This window comes from Arachis stenosperma, chromosome 4 (assembly GCF_014773155.1).
Source record: "Arachis stenosperma cultivar V10309 chromosome 4, arast.V10309.gnm1.PFL2, whole genome shotgun sequence".
Taxonomy (NCBI): Eukaryota; Viridiplantae; Streptophyta; class Magnoliopsida; order Fabales; family Fabaceae; genus Arachis; species Arachis stenosperma.
The window spans coordinates 26,242,986-26,262,824 of NC_080380.1; the positions used below are offsets into that span (position 1 = coordinate 26,242,986).

General features: G+C 34.9%; 1 non-coding gene across 1 annotated transcript; it reads right to left on the reverse strand.

Moving 5' to 3' along the window:
* Nucleotides 1–11,738: 11,738 nt before the first annotated feature.
* LOC130978253 (small nucleolar RNA R71) lies at nucleotides 11,739–11,842 on the reverse strand. The gene has a single exon (XR_009085906.1). It is a non-coding gene; the product is annotated as a small nucleolar RNA R71 (small nucleolar RNA).
* Nucleotides 11,843–19,839: the final 7,997 nt, after the last annotated feature.

Here is a 19,839-nt window from a genome sequence, read left to right on the forward strand (position 1 = left end):
AGAGATAAGGGACGCTGTCAAACTTCTAACCCAACGAAAGTCTTCTATGGTGGCGAAAGCGCCCTGCTGTGCATCTTGCACGCGTTGCAAATGCTGTCGAAGGGAAAGCGACGTCAGTTATCCCAAAGGGAATGTGACAACCTCGCAACCGATGGGTAAGGGTAGTCACCCTAAAAAAACACGGCCGCCTGATCCGGCATCAACTCCCGTAATCGACACCACCTTCACCATCGATCACATCCCTTTTTTCACCAAGAGAAAAAATAAGTCTACCTAAAAATTGTTCCCAACGCAGAGAACATCGCAATCTTTGTATGTCCCCGAAGTGGTGCGTACCCACCTTGCCTTTCTATATTTCATTGAGTTGTAGTTGATTCCAACTTCTTTTCTTCACTGGTAGTCATGACATACACCCGTTGCACCATTTTTAGGTGGATTTAAGCTCAGACGATGACCTGGAGAAGACAGCACGGCACACTCCATTCAGTAGGGGCTTCGAGACATCGGGACTAGCTGGACGGCAAGGACGTGACGCACCTGCCCGGGACAAAGAAGGAATAGTGAACTTAGGCCGACTACTAAGCATGAAAGTTGAACACATTCCAAAGGTGATTAATTATATACGGGTAATTAATTGAGCAGTGTAAAATTGCCACGCCCGCTCAGGGTGTCGTATCCAGTTGAACTGAGTGATTTTCATTGATTATTTGTAGTCCATGAACCTGGTCTTCCCTCCAAACAACGAAATGAATTTGTCATGTGTGGAGTTTGCCATTGCAACTTACATCTTTGACAAAGATCTTCAAGAGAGGTATGCAAACCAATCACAATGTACTTAGGATTATCCCGTTGCATTTTACTGCCCTGTACCCATCGGGTCTTACTGCCCTACCCTCAATGCTAGTCTTTTAATGCTTGGCTATACTAATCGGTTGATGTGAATGCTTGTGTTAACCATAGTGAGCTTCTGATTGACGTCAGTGACTGCGTAGCTAGCAGGGGAGCGCTTATGACTCTTGCCCCAAAGTGCGAAGTTGTTGACGATGTGAGTCCCCGACACCTACTGGTGTGTTCGTTGCCTTGATTTCCGCGTTGATTAATTGACTAGTGTAACCCCTAATAGGATGGCTTATATATGTTGGTAATATTGTAGGTCTTGAATGCTGTGGTTCGCATGCTAGCAAGTGCATCGAATCATTATTGTTGGTTCCTTCCTACGACCATCATGGTAAGCCTATGTACTCAGCACTAAAGAAATGTAAATGTTTTATTTTTTAGAATAGTTTTTATAAAAGGTAATTTTTCTCTGATGGTCTTATTGGATGACATTAACTTGCATATGTGTTTGAATTATTTAGCAAACAGTAGTGGGCGGTCGGACGCTTACGTCTGTGAACATGACATCCATTCGTAACAAATACATGCGGTGTAAGGTGGACCAGACAACTAGGGTACGCACATGGTTTTCATTGTTGCATATGCATCAACTACGTGTACAAATCCGGGCATTACATAAGTTAATCGGTTTGGATGTTTGAATAGGTGTATCAGCCCATGTGGTGCAATCAGCACTGGTTCCTAATGATCATCGACGTGCTGCGTATGAAGTTGATATACTTAGATTCACTTCGAGAGATCCGCACGAAGCGGATGCATGGAAAACGGCCTTTAGATCATGTTTAGATCTTTGAACATTTTGATCATGTTTTGGGGGCTGGCCTCACGGCCATGCCTGAACCTTGTTCTTATGTATTTTCAACGGTGGAGTTTCTACACACCATAGATTAAGGTGTGGAGCTCTGCTGTACCTCGAGTATTAATGCAATTACTATTGTTCTTCTATTCAATTCAGCTTGTTCTTGTTCTAAGATATCACTTGTTCTTTAACTTGATGAAAGTGATGATCCATGACACTCATCATCATTCTCACCTATGAACGTGTGCCTGACAACCACCTCCGTTCTACCTTCGATTAAGTGTGTATCTCTTGGATTCCTTAATCAGAATCTTCGTGGTATAAGCTAGAATTGATGGCGGCATTCAAGAGAATCCGGAAGGTCTAAACCTTGTCTGTGGTATTCTGAGTAGGATTCAATGATTGAATGACTGTGACGAGCTTCAAACTCCTGAAGGCTGGGCGTTAGTGACAGACGCAAAAGAATCACTAGATTCTATTCCAACCTGATTGAGAACCGACAGATGATTAGCCGTGCTGTGACAGAGCGCGTTGAACATTTTCACTGAGAGGACGGGACTATAGCCACTGACAACGGTGATGCCCAACATACAGCTTGCGATGGAAAGGAGTAAGAAGGATTGGATGAAGACAGTAGGAAAGCAGAGAGATAGAAGGGACAAAGCATCTCCATACGCTTATCTGAAATTCTCACCAATGAATTACATAAGTATCACTATCTTTATTTTATGCTTTATTCATAAATCATCCATAACCATTTGAATCTGCCTGACTGAGATTTACAAGGTGACCATAGCTTGCTTCATACCAACAATCTCCGTGGGATCGACCCTTACTCGCGTAAGGTTTATTACTTGGACGACCCAGTGCACTTGCTGGTTAGTTGTGCGAAGTTGTGATAAAGAGTTGAGATTTCAATTGAGCGTACCATGTTGATGACGCCATTGATGATCACAATTTTGTGCACCAATCACATACATATATATACATCCATACATATGTAGCTATCACAATCAAGAACACCTATGCTATCATCCCTGGACACCAATTGAATAAGAAAGGATAGATTCCAACAAAACTCATAGCATTATAATTATAGAGTAATAGAATAGAATACCCTAAAACCTACTAACATCTAATCTACTTGAACATGTGTGCATATACATATGAGGCACAACCAAAAACACCTATAATGTAGTCATTGAAAACAAACTGAATAGAAAAAGACATCTATTAGCATATCTCACGTGATTATTATACTATTATAAGATAATAAGAGAATTGGTTAAAAGGGACTGATAAATCTAATATTTTACACTATCATAAGAGATATAAAATATCTTATAACCCACCAATATTTAACTGAACATACTAAATCAATGTAAACCATTAACAACTGAATCCCAGAACTTCAAATGCAGGGAAAGAAAAATTAAAAAAAATCAACAAAAGATAAATATATCAATCAACAAATCAATTAGAATAATCAATCACAAACAAAAAGGAAACAAAAAGAGCAGCAATATCAAAATAACCAGTGACAGATCCAAAAAATTTTGGTAGTGAGGACAAAATTTATATAACATGATAATAATTTTTATAATAAAAATAATGTGTATATAAAAAATTAAATATTAAATTATCTATTAGCCACTATATATCTGTGTATAAATACATGTATTGTTTAACTTATTTTCAATGTGTATTTTATAGTTTAATATATATTTTATACAGATAATTATTTTTTATGTACATATAGCATGATTATTGTCATGATTATATTTTGTTATTGTAAAATATGATTAGCCTTTAAAATATTTAATATACAAATTAAAACACTAAAATAGTAATTTAAATAATAATATATAATTTAAAATTCTATTCTTTTAGGTTTTGTATTTTTAAAAAATTAAGTAATTTTTCTCTTAACACTATCATCAGAATTTCTCTCTTTCCATATATATTACTAAACAATTATTTAAAAATTCACTTTCCAACACAATTAGAAACCGACTCTTATTGATATTCATAATTAAAAAGTTCTTTCAATTAATATAGTTGTTACGCAAAAATTAAAGCTAATTTGAAAAGAAGATAAATAATATTCTTTTGAGTTAATTTTTAAAAAAGAACACTAATTTCGTTTAAATCTGAGAACTGGTCATTCTAACGAATATCTAAGATAAAATTTTTAAATTGATGATTAAGTACCAAAAGTTGAGTAAGAAATTATTGTGGGGTCAAATTTAATAATCTAATGGGGGCAAATAAACATTATTATCATATACTACTAAAAAAATTTCAAATTGTAGTGGGGACGCTTGCCCCCGCACCATTACACTTAGAACCGTCCCTGAAAACAACATTAATATTTTCAAAAAATCAATTAAGCATTCAACCTAAATATATAACACTCAATAGAAAATGATTAGAATATCAATGTTAACTTAAAAATCAAATCCAATATAATTTATTGGATAATGTATTATATATATATATATATATATATATATATATATATATATATATATATATATTTCAAATAAATTATAGTTCATTGGCTTAGTGATTAGATAGATGCAATCTATAGCTAGAATCTAAAACAACCCAAAAGAAGAAAAAGTCACAAGCTGTCCCAACTTCCTACACTAAAAAAGTTGATTTGACACATATAGCACCTAGTAATAATATATAAAAAGTAAATTATACCGAGAAATAACAACTGCCCCTCTCAAACACATCAGTCATCACATCAATCATCACAACAAACAACAAAGACCTATAAAAAGTAGTCAACCCATCATCCATGATGTAGGGTGAGAAAAAAATAAAAAAAATAAGTTACCCCACTTTTTAACTAATATTTTATCTAACAAAAAGTATTTTTTAAAATTAAATAACAAGAGAGATGTATTTTAAAATTTCAAAGAGAATAAATTTAAAAATTTTAATATCTCTATTAAATAAACCACAAAGTTCTCATTTTGATATTATTGTGACATTTTTCAACTATTTTTATTTCATGAATGATTGAAGAGAAAAGAGTTACATGGACTCCAACTCATTTTTTTCCTTTTTTATTTCCTCCCCTAAACCAAACAGCAAGAAATATTATTTTTCACCCATTCTCTCTTGTTACACTTTCTTTTATCTCATATTCCTCCAAAGCAAACAATGTGTAAAAATAATTAGTAGAATAAATTAAAAAATAATAAGAATATTAAATTAAATTTATATTGAGAGAGAAAACACATTGAATCACCATTTAGTCCTACCTCAATTGAAAAAAGAGATGATTCAACAAATCTAATACTATTATAGAGTGATAAATTACCCTACAACTCACCCATACCAAACTGAACCATTTTACCTCATAATAGACCTCTCACACATAGACTATTAACTTCTACCAAATCCATATAATGAAAGTACACAAGTCAATATAGGTATATAGAGTTATTGCATAGGAAACAACACACTAAACTGAACCTAAGAACTAGATTCTAGACTTATTTAAAAAGTAATTTTACATATATAAGAGTTAGAAAACAAAAAGAAATGAGATCTTATTGGGAATACCAAATATCTTTTTCAATCACATCAATCATGATATCTAAGATGAGAGACCTATAAAAAATAAACAAACACATCACTCAGCATGGAAAATTAAAAAAAAAAAGACAAAATAAAATAAGTATAAACTGCTATACTTTGGAAAAACCATTTTGTTGAAAAATTTGAACACATTATAAACAAATTAAATCTCATAAAGCAGTAAACCATAATCACATGAGCATATTAAAAAGAAGAGAATAAAAAGTTATACAAAATACACAAAGAGACAAGAAAATTCTCTGACCTTGCAGTAGCTGAATAAACTTTTCATTCATGTATTAGACCAAAGAGTAATATTAGACCCACTAACCACAAGAAACAAAAAAAACACACTATTAGTAATACAAAGCAACAGTTCAAACCATTAGAAAAAAATTAAAATCAACATACAATTAATCACACTGACTGTGAAAATAAAAAATAACATGCACCTTCGAACTTGTATAACACTCAAATCAAGAACATATCTAAAATTAGCACTAAAAGAAAACTCAGTTCTTCACATATTCACTTAAATCAAGAACATATATAAAATTAGCACAATTACACAGTAGCAAATTTAAAGTAAAATTCAACCAAGATGATACATAGACAATTTTTTTCAACAACGAAAAATAGTCGAGACAAGGAAAAAAAAGCCAATCACAAGAAAAGCAAGACAAAAACCACAATCACAAAAAAATCCGAAAATTGAAAAAAGGCATGAACTTCATACTAATAGTAACACCAAAAAACACGAATAAGAAAATCAATTGAAATTAAAATACAAACAAAATGTGGAAACTCCAACAATCATCAAGACACAATGTGTTTGAATAGTAAGCAAGAATAACACAACATTCTTTCATTGTATCAAAATTTGAAAAATTTTCCTAAAAATAGATATGAAGAAAAATTATTTAACTTAACTTGGTGCTAGAAGAAAATTTTCTCCGAACCCAGCAACTAATCAGTGTCCACCCAATACTTAGCCACCAATAGAGATTTGAGGACCCATTGGAGATGAAGTTGCTCAGTAAGCTACGTAAGCAATACACAACTTCTGTAACCAACAACTGTAAATATCAATTTTCTATCCAAAAATATCAGTAATCTACCCAAAATTATCAAAGAACACATGGAAAACACGTCACCTTCACCATTGGAGACAGCATTACCACCGCAACGATTTCGACCAAAACAAATGACAGAGACATGAGAGAAAGTACAACAGCCAAAAATCCAAAGATAAAAAAAGACATAAGATTGATGCTTAAAGTAACACCAAAAACCAAAAATAACAACATAATCACAGGCAACTTCCAATAGTTTACTAATACTATTATCAGTATTAGTATCACCCAACCGAATAAAATATATACAGATATTTGAATTAAAAAATAAATACTACAAAACACAGAAAGAACACTCACAAATACATAGAGAATCACGGAAAAGAAGATTTCAATTTATCTTTTCAACAAATATAAGATTTGCAATTTTTTTTTGCTAACACATTACAGTTACAAAAGGGTAAATTAATATTTATTTGAAACAAAATCAGAGAACACATGGAAAATACATCACCTTCACCATTGGAGACAGCACTACAACAACGACAATTTGGACCAAAACAGATGACAGAGACATGAGAGAAAAGTAGCACAACAAAAAGGGAGATTCTTTGAGAAGGTGAGCAAAGTTGTAGGCAGTGCAGTGAATCTCTTTGTCCACGAAACAGCTCAGTCACAACCAAAAACAAAGACATCAAAATATATACATTAGCATAACAACACTATACGTGATAACAGTGGCAAGCTAACAACATTGACCTTCATATGCTTTTTCTTAACCTATCCTTGTTCAACCTCCCAATCCACCAATTAAAATAATAAAGGATATAAAACATAACAGATATAAAATAATAAATAATAAAAAATAGACTGACAAAAATTCAAAGGAGATTAAACGAACACAATTACACAGTAATAAATTCAAAATAAAATTTAAATAATTCCTTGCAAAAATCTATTTTTTCAGCTACCCAAAATTATCCACGCGAAAAGAACCAAATAGCCATTAAAAAAAATAAAGCCACAATTGTAAAAAATTCAAACCATAGAAGTAACAATTAATGGTCATCTTCATAATCAACGTTATACCCGATATAAACATAAAAAATCAGCCAAAGCAAAACAAGAACTTATAAACCTCTAAACAAGTGGATGCAACACAATTTTTTCGCAACGGCCCTAACTAACATACACAAAAAGAAACAAATACCCAAATAAAAATCAAGACAAAAACCCCGACACTAAAAAAATCCAAAGATCGGAAAAGACATAAGTTTGATGCTTACAGTAACACCAAAAACCACACATAATAAACCCTTTCAAATTAAGATACATACACAAAATGGATGATCAAACAACAACCAAGGAAAAAAGATAGTCTAAAATTAAAAATAAAAGGATTTAATATTAATTTAAAAGGAACAAACAGCCAATAAACCAACCACATTTACAACCTGATGAGCGGATAATTTATACGCTTTTTGGCATTGTTTTTAAGTAGTTTTTAGTAAGTTCAAGCTACTTTTAGGGATGTTTTTATTAGTTTTTATGTTAAATTCACATTTCTAGACTTTACTATGAGTTTGTGTGTTTTTCTGTGATTTCAGGTAATTTCTGGCTGAAATTGAGGGACTTGAGCAAAACTCTGAAAAAGGCTGACAAAAGGACTGCTGATGCTGTTGGAATCTGACCTCCCTACACTCGAAATAGATTTTCTGGAGCTACAGAACTTCAAATGGTGCGCTCTCAACGGCGTTAGAAAGTAGACATCCAGAGCTTTCCATCAATATGTAATAGTCCATACTTTATTCGGAAATTGACGACGTAACTTGGCGTTGAACGCCAAGTACATGCTGCTGTCTGGAGTTAAACGCCAGAAAAACGTCATGATCTGGAGTTGAACGCCCAAAACACGTCATAACTTGGAGTTCAACTCCAAGTGAAGTCTCAGCTCGTGGATAGATCAAGCTCAGCCCAAGCATACACCAAGTGGGCCCCGGAAGTAGATTTATGCATCAATTACTTACTCATGTAAACCCTAGTAGCTAGTCTAGTATAAATAGGATAGTTTACTATTGTATTAGACATCTTTGGTCTCAGTTTTGTTTTATCCTTCATCTTAGGAGACTATTGATCACGTTTTGGGGCTGGCCATTCGGCCATGCCTGAACCTTTCACTTATGTATTTTCAACGGTGGAGTTTCTGCACACCATAGATTAAGGGTGTGGAGCTCTGCTGTACCTCAAGTTTCAATACAATTACTATTACTTTCTATTCAATTCTCTTTTATTCTTATTCCAAGATATACGTTGCACAACACTTTGATGAATGTGATGATCCGTGACACTGATCATCATTCTCACCTATGAACGCGCGTGATTGACAACCACTTCCGTTCTACCTTAGGCCGGGCGCATATCTCTTAGATTCCCCAACAGAATCTTCGTGGTATAAGCTAGATAGATGGCGGCATTCATGAGGATCCGAAAAGTCTAACCTTGTCTGTAGTATTCCGAGTAGGATCCTGAGAATCCGGAAAGTCTAACCTTGTCTGTGGTATTCCGAGTAGGATTCCGGTATTAAATGACTGTGACGGGCTTCAAACTCCTGAAGGCTGGGCGTTAGTGACAAACGCAAAAGAATCAATGGATTTTATTCCAACCTGATTGAGAACCGACAGATGATTAGCCGTGCTGTGACAGAGCATTTGGACCATTTTCACTGAGAGGATGGGATGTAGCTATCAACAAGGGTGATGCCTCCAGACGATTAGCCGTGTAGTGACAGCGCATAGGACCATTTTCCCGAGAGGATTGAAAGTAGCCATTGATGATGGTGATGCCCTACATACAGCTTGCCATGGAAAGAAGTAAGGAGGACTGGAAGAGTGAGTAGTGAAGTAGAGTTTCAAGAGGAGCACAACATCTCCATACGCCTATCTGAAATTCCCACTTTTGAATTACATAAGTATTTCTATCCCTTTTTTATTTTCTATTTATTATTAATTTTCGAAACCCATAATCCTTTAATCTGCCTAACTGAGATTTACAAGGTGACTATAGCTTGCTTCATACTAACAATCTCTGTGGGATCGACCCTTACTCACGTAAGGTTTATTACTTGGACGACCCAGTACACTTGCTGGTTAGTTGAACGGAGTTGTGAATTCAAATAGAGCCAATTATTAAATTTCATACAAGTACAAAGAGCATGGATCACAATTTCGTCTACCAAGTTTTTGGCACCGTTGCCGGGGATTGTTCGAGTATGGACAACTGACGGTTCATCTTGTTGCTCAGATTAGGTAATTTTCTTTTCAAAAACTTTTTCAAAATTTTTCTTTTCTTTTTCGTTTTTCCAACTTTGTTTTCGAAAAAAATTAATAAAAATCCAAAAAAATTAGAAAATCATAAAAAACCAAAAATATTTTGTGTTCTTGTTTGAGTCTTGAGTCAATTTTTAAGTTTGGTGTCAATTGCATGCTTTTAAAAAAAATTTCTTGCATTTTTCGAAAATCCCATGCATTCATAGTGTTCTTCATGATCTTCAAGTTGTTCTTGACAAGTTTTCTTGTTTGATCTTGATGTTTTCTTGTTTTGTGTTGTTTGTTGTTTTTCATGTGCATTTTTTGTTTGTTAGAGTCCATGCATTAAAGATTTCTAAGTTTGGTGTCTTGCATGTTTTCTTTGCATCAAAAATTTTTTCAAAATTATGTTCTTGATGTTCATCATGATCTTCAAAGTGTTCTTGGTGTTCATCTTGACATTCATAGCATTCTTGCATGCATTCATTGTTTTGATCTACAAATTTCATGCATTGAGTATTTTTGTTGTTTTTCTCTCTCATAATTAAAAATTCAAAAATCAAAAAAATATCTTTTCCTTATTTTTCTCATAATTTTCGAAATTTTGGGTTGACTTGGTCAAAAATTTTTAAAATTAGTTGTTTCTTACAAGTCAAGTCAAATTTTCATTTTTAAAAATCTTATCTTTTCAAAATCTTTTTCAAAAATCATATCTTTTTCATTTTTTATTTTCGAAAATTTCAAAAATATTTTTCAAAATATTTTCAAAATCTTTTTCTTATCTTTTACATCATATTTTCGAAAATTAGCTAACAAGTAAATGTGATTGATTCAAAAATTTGAAGTTTGTTACTTTCTTGTTAAGAAAGGTTCAATCTTTAAATTCTAGAATCTTATCTTTTAGTTTCTTGTTAGTTAAGTAATTAATTTTAATTTTAAAAATTAAATCTTTTTCAAAACTAATTTCAATCATATCTTTTTAAAACCATATCTTTTAAAATCATATCTTTTCAAAAAAATATCTTTTTAATCTTATCTTTTCAAAAATCATATCTTTTTATCTTATCTAATTATCTTATCTTTTTATCTTATCTTTTTCAAAATTTTATCTTTTTCAAAATTTGATTTCAAAATATCTTATCTAACTTATTTTCTTATCTTTTTCAAATTTGACTTTTTGGTTGTTTCTTATCTTTTTCAAAACCACCTAACTACCTTTCCCTCTCTAATTTTCGAAAATACCTCCCTCTTTTTCAAAAATTCTTTTTAATTAACTAATTGTTTCAAGTTTTAATTTTAATTTTAATTCATCTTTAATTTTCGAAATTACTAACTCCTTTTCAAAAATATTTTCGAAAATCCCTCTCTCATCTTCTTCTATTTATTTATTTATTTACTAACACTTCTCTTCACTCCTCTTCATCTAAAAAATCCGAATTCATTCTTCTACCCCCTTCTTTTTCTACTAACATAAAGGAATCTCTATACTGTGACATAGAGGATTCCTCTTTCTTTTCTTGTTTTCTTCTCTTTCATATGAGCAGGAACAAGGAAAAAGGCACTCTTGTTGAAATAGATCCAGAACCTGAAAGGACTCTGAAAAGGAAACTAAGAGAAACTAAATTACAACAATCCAGAAACAACCTTTCAGAAATTTTTGAACAAGAGAAGGAGATGGCAGCCGAAAATAATAATAATGCAAGGAGAATGCTTGGTGACTTCACAAAGCCAACGTCTAAGTTTGATGGAAGAAGCATCTCCATTCCTTCCATTGGAGCCAACAACTTTGAGCTAAAACCTCAGCTAGTTGCCTTAATGCAACAAAACTGCAAGTTTTATGGACTTCCATCTGAAGATCCTTATTAGTTTCTAACTGAGTTCTTGCAGATCTGTGAGACTGTAAAGACGAATGGAGTTGATCCTGAAGTCTACAGACTCATGCTTTTCCCTTTTGCTGTAAGAGACAGAGCTAGAATATGGTTGGATTCACAACCTAAGGATAGCCTGGACTCCTGGGATAAGCTGGTTACAGCCTTCTTGGATAAATTCTTTCCTCCTCAAAAGCTGAGCAAGTTGAGAGTGGATGTTCAAACCTTCAAACAAAAAGATGGTGAATCCCTCTATGAAGCTTGGGAAAGATACAAGCAGCTGACCAAAAGATGTCCATCTGACATGTTTTCAGAATGGACCATATTAGATATATTCTATTATGGTCTCTCTGAATTTTCGAAAATGTCATTGGACCATTCTGCAAGTGGATCTATTCACCTAAAGAAAATGCCTGAAGAGGCTCAAGAACTCATTGATATGGTTGCAAACAACCAATGCATGTACACTTCTGAAAGGAATTCCGTGAATAATGGGATACCTCAGAAGAAAGGAGTATTGAAATTGATACTCTGAATGCCATATTGGCTCAGAACAAAGTGTTGACTCAACAGGTCAACATGATCTCTCAAAATCTGAATGGATGGCAACATGCATCCAACAGTACTAGAGAGGAAGCTTCTGAAAAAGCTTATGATCCTGAGAACCCTGCCATGGCAGAGGTTAATTACATGGGTGAACCTTATGGAAACACCTATAACTCATCATGGAGAAATCATCCAAATTTCTCATGGAAGGATCAACAAAAGCCTCAACAAGGCTTTAACAATGGTGGACGCAACAGGCTGAACAATAGCAAGCCATATCCATCATCTTCTCAGCAACAGACAGAAAATTCTGAACAAAACACCTCTAATTTAGCCAATCTAGTCTCTGATCTGTCAAAGGCCACTTTCAGTTTCATGAGTGAAACAAGATCCTCCATCAGAAATCTGGAGGCACAAGTGGGCCAGTTGAGTAAGAAAATCATTGAAACTCCTTCCAGTATTCTCCCAAGCAATACAGAAGAGAATCCAAAAGGAGAGTGCAAGGCCATTGATATAATCAATATGGCCGAATGCACAAGGGAGGAGAAGGACAAAAATCCTAGTGAGGAAGACCTCTTGGGACGTCCCTCAAGCAAGAAGGAGTTTCCTATTAAGGATCCAAAGGATCCTGAGGCTCATACAGAGACCATAGAGATTCCATTAAATCTCCTTCTGCCATTCATCAGCTCTGAAGACTACTCTTCCTCAGATGAGGATGAAGATGTGACTGGAGAGCAAGTTGCTCAATATTTAGGAGCTATCATGAAGCTGAATGCTAAGTTGTTTGGTAATGAGACTTGGGAAAGTGAACCTCCCTTGCTCATTAGTGAACTGGATACCTGGATTCAGCAAATTCTACCTCAAAAGAAACAAGATCTTGGCAAGTTCTTAATACCTTGTACCATAGGCACCATAATCTTTGAAAAAGCTCCGTGTGATCTAGGGTCAGGGATAAATCTTATGCCACTCTCTGTAATGGAGAAGCTGGGGATCATTGAGGTACAACCTGCCTTGTTCTCATTACAATTGGCAGACAAGTCATTGAGACAAGCTTATGGAATAGTAGAGGACGTATTAGTAAAGGTTGAAGGCCTTTACATCCCTGCTGATTTCATAATCTTAGACACTAGGAAGGAAGAGGATGATTGCATCATCCTTGGAAGACCTTTCCTAGCCACAGCAGGAGCTGTTATAGATGTCAACAGAGGTGAATTAGTCCTTCAATTGAATGGGGACTACCTTGTGTTTAAAGCACATGGCCATCCCTCTGAGACAAAAGAAAGTAAGCATGAAGAGCTTCTCTCAATTCAGAGTCAGGAAGAGCCCCCACAGTCAAACTCTAAGTTTGGTGTTGGGAGGCCACAACCAAACTCTAAGTTTGGTGTTAAGATCCCATATCCAAACTCTAAGTTTGGTGTTGGGACTATACAACATTGACCTGATCACCTTGTGGCTCCATAAGAGCCCACTGTCAAGCTATTGACATTAAAGAAGCGCTTGTTGGGAGGCAACCCAATTTTATTTATTTAATTTTTATTTTCTATTATTGTTATTTTGTGTTATAAAAAATATTGATTTACAATAAACCAACCACATTTACAACCAACACATTAATTTTCACACTCAATAAAAAATATGGCACATCTATTCAATTTTTCTCATAAATTAGAAAAAAATATCCAAAACCACCAAACTTGTGGCAATTTAAAAAAAAACAAAATTAAAAAAACTAACTTGAAATTAACACAAAGTACTGACTACTGAGAGAAGATTGGTGCACGAAATTGTGATCACTTCTTTTCACAACTCAAATAATCCCTAATAATGGCCCCAAAGACTTGGTGCTCAATACCATGGCATAAACACAACTTCGCACAACTAACCAGCAAGTGCACTGGGTCGTCCAAGTAATAAACCTTACGCGAGTAAGGGTCGATCCCACGGAGATTGTTGGTATGAAGCAAGCTATGGTCACCTTGTAAATCTTAGTCAGGCAGACTCAAATGGTTATGGATGATATATGAATAAAACATAAAGATAAAGATAGAGATACTTATGTATTTCATTGGTGAGAACTTCAGATAAGCGTATGAAGATGCTTTGTCCCTTCCGTCTCTCTGCTTTCCTACTGTCTTCATCCAATCCTTCTTACTCCTTTCCATGGCAAGCTGTATGCAAGGGTTTCACCGTTGTCAGTGGCTACCTCCCATCCTCTCAGTGGAAATGTTCAACGCACCCTGTCATGGCACGGCTATCCAGCTGTCGGTTCTCGATCATGTCGGAATAGAATCCAGTGATTCTTTTGCGTCTGTCACTAACGCCCCACAATCGCGAGTTTGAAGCACGTCACAGTCATTCAATCATTGAATCATACTCAGAATACCACAGACAAGGTTTAGACCTTCCGGATTCTCTTGAATGCCGCCATCAATTCTAGCTTATACCACGAAGATTCCGGTTAAAGAACCCAAGAGATAAACATTAGAGCCTTGTTTGCTTGTAGAACAGAAGTGGTTGTCAGTCACTTGTTCATAAGTGAGAATGATGATGAGCATCACATAATCATCACATTCATCATGTTCTTGGGTACGAATGAATATCTTGGAATAAGAACAAGCTGAATTGAATAGAAGAACAATAGTAATTGCATTAATACTCGAGGTACAGCAGAGCTCCACACCTTAATCTATGGTGTGTAGAAACTCCACCGTTGAAAATACATAAGAACAAGGTCTAGGCATGGCCGTGAGGCCAGCCCCCAGTGATCAAAAGATTCAAGGATCTCAAGATGAAAAATACAATAGTAAAAGGTCCTATTTATAGGGAACTAGTAGCTTAAGAATTACAAAGATGAGTAAATGACATAAAAATCCACTTCCGGGCCCACTTGGTGTATGCTTGGGCTGAGCATTGAAGCATTTTCGTGTAGAGACTCTTCTTGGAGTTAAAACGCCAGCTTTTGTGCCAGTTTGGGCGTTTAACTCCTACTTTGGTGCCAGTTCCGGCGTTTAACACTGGGAATTCTGAAGGTGACTTTGAACGCCGGTTTGGGCCATCAAATCTTGGGCAAAGTATGGACTATCATATATTGCTGGAAAGCCCAGGATGTCTACTTTCCAACGCCGTTAAGAGCGCGCCAATTGGGCTTCTGTAGCTCCAAAAAATCCACTTCGAGTGCAGGGAGGTCAGAATCCAACAGCATCTGCAGTCCTTTTCAGTCTCTGAATCAGATTTTTGCTCAAGTCCCTCAATTTCAGCCAGAAAATATCTGAAATCACAGAAAAACACACAAACTCATAGTAAAGTCCAGAAAAGTGAATTTTAACTAAAAACTAATAAAAATATACTAAAAACTAACTAAATCCTACTAGAAACATACTAAAAACAATGCGAAAAAGCGTACAAATTATCCGCTCATCAAAGATCATCACAACACCTCATCCACATCAAACCACTCAATGATGTCATGATAATGCAAGAGATTAGCTGATTCCAAATGTTTTGAATGAGTTCTGACTAACCAATCGCAGGTTGCTGATACCAAAATCAAGCCTTTGAAATTAGCATCAACACGCGATCCCCTAGAGAAACTCGAGATTCGACAAATTTCAATTTTGAAGAAAACTCTAAAATATCTGAAAATTTGGCATTGCCAATGAAACTACATGAATGCTAGTTTGTATGGATGGATGGATAACTCACTAATCATATCCTAAGATATAATAAATAATCATCATAAAGCATAATTATAGTTGAAGAAGCATACATTACTATAAGAGAATAATGTGATACACATATTATGTTCTAGAAATCTTTTTCTTTTCAATATATAATATATAACTTAGTAGTAGTGTACAATGGTTATCTACGTTTTCCAGCAAAGCTCTCTTGCATTCATCATTAAGATCATAAACCATCTCAAAATCAAAATATGAAATAGTTGTATTGACATATACAATATCAAATCAGTAGTAAATATTCCAAACCATTTAGTTGCACAATAATTCAAAAAGGATGCACAATTGAACTAAAAAAAATTTAATCACGAATACCTCAATCTCAAATTTTCCATTGAGTATATGCACAACTTCTTTCAGTATTTGGTAGCGCTAAAACCATATGTAATACTCTTCTTTAACTTCTTTAACATTATCTGGGTCAAAGAAGCATTCGTTGGAAAAAATAATGTAATACTTCTTTGACTTCCTCAAGAGATCTGCACTCTGGTCCCAACCTGATAAAAATGAAACAAACAATTAAAAAATTACACAAAAAATTATAAAACTGAAAATTAACCAAAATAAAAAACTCGTAAATTTTCCAAACAGAAAAAATACAGTAGAATTTATTATAAAACATAGCGATTCAAAATAGTGATTATAAAAAATAGTGATTTACAATAAATCAACCACATTTACAACCAATACATAACTTTTCACACACAATGAAAAATATGGTACATCTATTCAATTCTTCTCATAAATAAAAAAGAAAGATCCAGAACCTCCAAACTTGTGGCAATTTAAAGATAAACAAAATTAAAAGAAACTAACTTGAAATTAACACAAAGTACTGACTACTGAGAGAAGATCATCACAACACCTCATCCATACCAGACCACTTACCAATGATGTCACGATGATGCAAGAGATTAGCTGATCCCAAATGTTTTGAATGAGTTCTGACTAACCAATCGCAGGTCGCTGATACCAGAATCAAGCCTTTCAAATTGGCATCAACACGCAATCTCCAGAGAAACCCAGGATTCGACAAATTCGAATTTTGAAGAAAACTCTAAAACATCTGAAAATTCGACATCGCCGATGAAACTACATAAATTCTAGTTTGTATGGATGGATAGATAACTCACTAATCATATCCTAAGATATAATAAATAATCATCATAAAGCATAAGTTATAATTGAAGAAGCATACATTACTATAAGAGAAAAATGTGATACATATATTATACTCTGGAGATCTTTTTCTTTTCAATATATAATATATAACTTAGTAGTAATGTACGATGGTTATCTACTTTTTCTAGCAAAGCCCTCTTGCATTCATCATTAAGATCATAAACCACCTCAAATCAAAATAAAAATAGTAGTATTGACATATACAATATCAAATCAGTAGCAAATTTTTCAAACCATTTAGTTGCACAATAACTCAAAAAAGATGGCACAATTGAAATAAAAAAAATTTAGTCACGAGTACCTCAATCTCAAACTTTCCATTGACATTGAGTATCTGCACATCTTCTTTCAGCATTTGGTAGAGCTAAAACCATATGTAATACTCTTCTTTAACTTCTTTAACATTATCTGGGTCAAAAAGGCGTTCGTTTGGAAAAATAATCGTCTTTGACTTCCTCAAGAGTTCTGCACTCTAGTCTCAACCTGGTAAAAATGAAACAAACTATTAAAAAATTACACAAGAAATTATAAAATTGAACATTAACCAAAATAAAAAACTCGTGAATTTTCCAAATAGAAAAAATACAATAGAATTTATTATAAAACATAGCAATTCAAAATAGTGATTATAAAAAATAGTGATTTATAATAAAATCCCTCTTCCAAATAAACTTTTAATTGAATAAACTCAATACTATCACACTGATCATAGCCAATATCAAATATCAAATCAAACTACACTAAGAAGAAATGATAATCACACCAAGGGCAAAAATAACACAACAAAAACTCCTCTACAAACTTAAAAATCAAACGAACTGTAAAACAAATCAAAATCACAGAAAGTCACAAACATTGGAAAAAAGGGAAACAACCTCTTGTGCAACCTGTAGTTCTTGTGCGATGATGAGCGGATAATTTGTATACTTTTTGGCATTGTTTTTAGTATGTTTTTGATATGATATAGTTAGTTTTTAGTATATTTTTATTAGTTTTTAATTAAAATTCACTTTTCTGGACTTTACTATGAGTTTGTGTGTTTTTCTGTGATTTCAGGTATTTTCTGGCTGAAATTGAGGGACCTGAGCAAAAATCTGATTCTGAGACCAAGAAGGACTGCAGATGCTGTTGGATTCTGACCTCCCTACATTCGAAGCGGATTTTCTGGAGCTACAGAAGCCCAATTGGCGCGCTCTCAACGGCGTTGAAAAGTAGACATCCTGGGCTTTCCAGCAATATATAATAGTCCATACTTTGCCCAAGATTTGATGGCCCAAACCGGCGTTCAAAGTCACCTCAAGGAATCCCAGCGTTAAACGCTGGAACTGGCACCCAAATGGGAGTTAAACGCCCAAACTGGCACCAAAGCTGGCGTTTAACTCCAAGAAGAGTCTCTACACGAAATTGCTTCATTGCTCAGCCCAAGCACACACCAAGTGGGCCCGGAAGAGGATTTTTATGTCATTTACTCATTTCTGTACACCCTAGGCTACTAGTTTCTTATAAGTAGGACCTTTTACTATTGTATAGAAATCTTTTGATCACTTTTAGATCTTTTGATCATGTTTTGATGATTAAACCCTCTTTGGGAGGCTGGCCATTCGGCCATGCCTAGACCTTGTTCTTATGTATTTTCAACGGTGGAGTTTCTACACACCATAGATTAAGGTGTGGAGCTCTGCTGTACCTCGAGTATTAATGCAATTACTATTGTTCTTTCATTCAAATTCCGCTTGTTCTTTATCCAAGATATCACTTATTCTTCAACATGATGAAGGTGATGATTGACGCCCATCACCATTCTCACTCATGAACAGAGTGACTGACAACCACTCTTGTTCTACAAGCATTTGAGGCTTGGTGAATATCTCTTGGATTCCTGATTGCACGATGCATGGTTGATCGCCTGACAACCGAGTGCTCGCCTGACAAACGAGCCAACCATTCCGTGAGATCAGAGTCTTCGTGGTATAGGCAAGAACTGATGGCAGCATTCAAGAGAATCCGGAAGGTCTAACCTTGTCTGTGGTATTCTGAGTAGGATTCAATGATTGAATGACTGTGACGTGCTTCAAACCTGTAACCTACTGGGCGTTAGTGACAGACGCAAAAGAGTTATTCTATTCCGGTAGGGGAGGGAACCACACCGGTGATTGGCAGCACTGTGACAGAGTGTGTGCATTAGCTTTCACTGCGAGGATGGGAGGTAGCTGCTGACAACAGTGAGACCCTATACGAGCTTGCCATGGAAAGGAGTAAGAAGGGTTGGATGAAGACAGTAGGAAAGCAGAGAGACGGAAGGGAAGGCATCTTCACGCGCTTATCTGAAGTTCCTACCAATGAATTACATAAGTATCACTATCTTTATCTTTTATGTTATTTTCGTTCATCACCATATATATCTGAGTTTTCCTGACTAAGATTTACAAGATGACCATAGCTTGCTTCAATACTAACAATCTCCGTGGGATCGACCCTTACTCACGTAAGGTTTATTACTTGGACGACCCAGTGCACTTGCTGGTTAGTTGTGCGAAGTTGTGTAATGCCATGGTATTGGGCTACCACGTTTTTGGAGCCATTACCAGGGATTATGAGAGTTGTGAAAAAGTATAGTTCACAATTTCGCGCACCAAGTTTTTGGCGCCGTTGCCGGGGATTGTTCTAGTTTTGAGCAAGCCTTTGGTAACATCAGTGCCAAGATCCGGCAACAACATCAAATTTTTGGTGTTATTGCCCGGGATTGTTCAGGCTGGACAACTGACGGTTCATCTTGTTGCTTAGATTAGGTATTTTTTTTCGAAATTCTTGAAGATGAATTCTAGAGTTTCATGATGA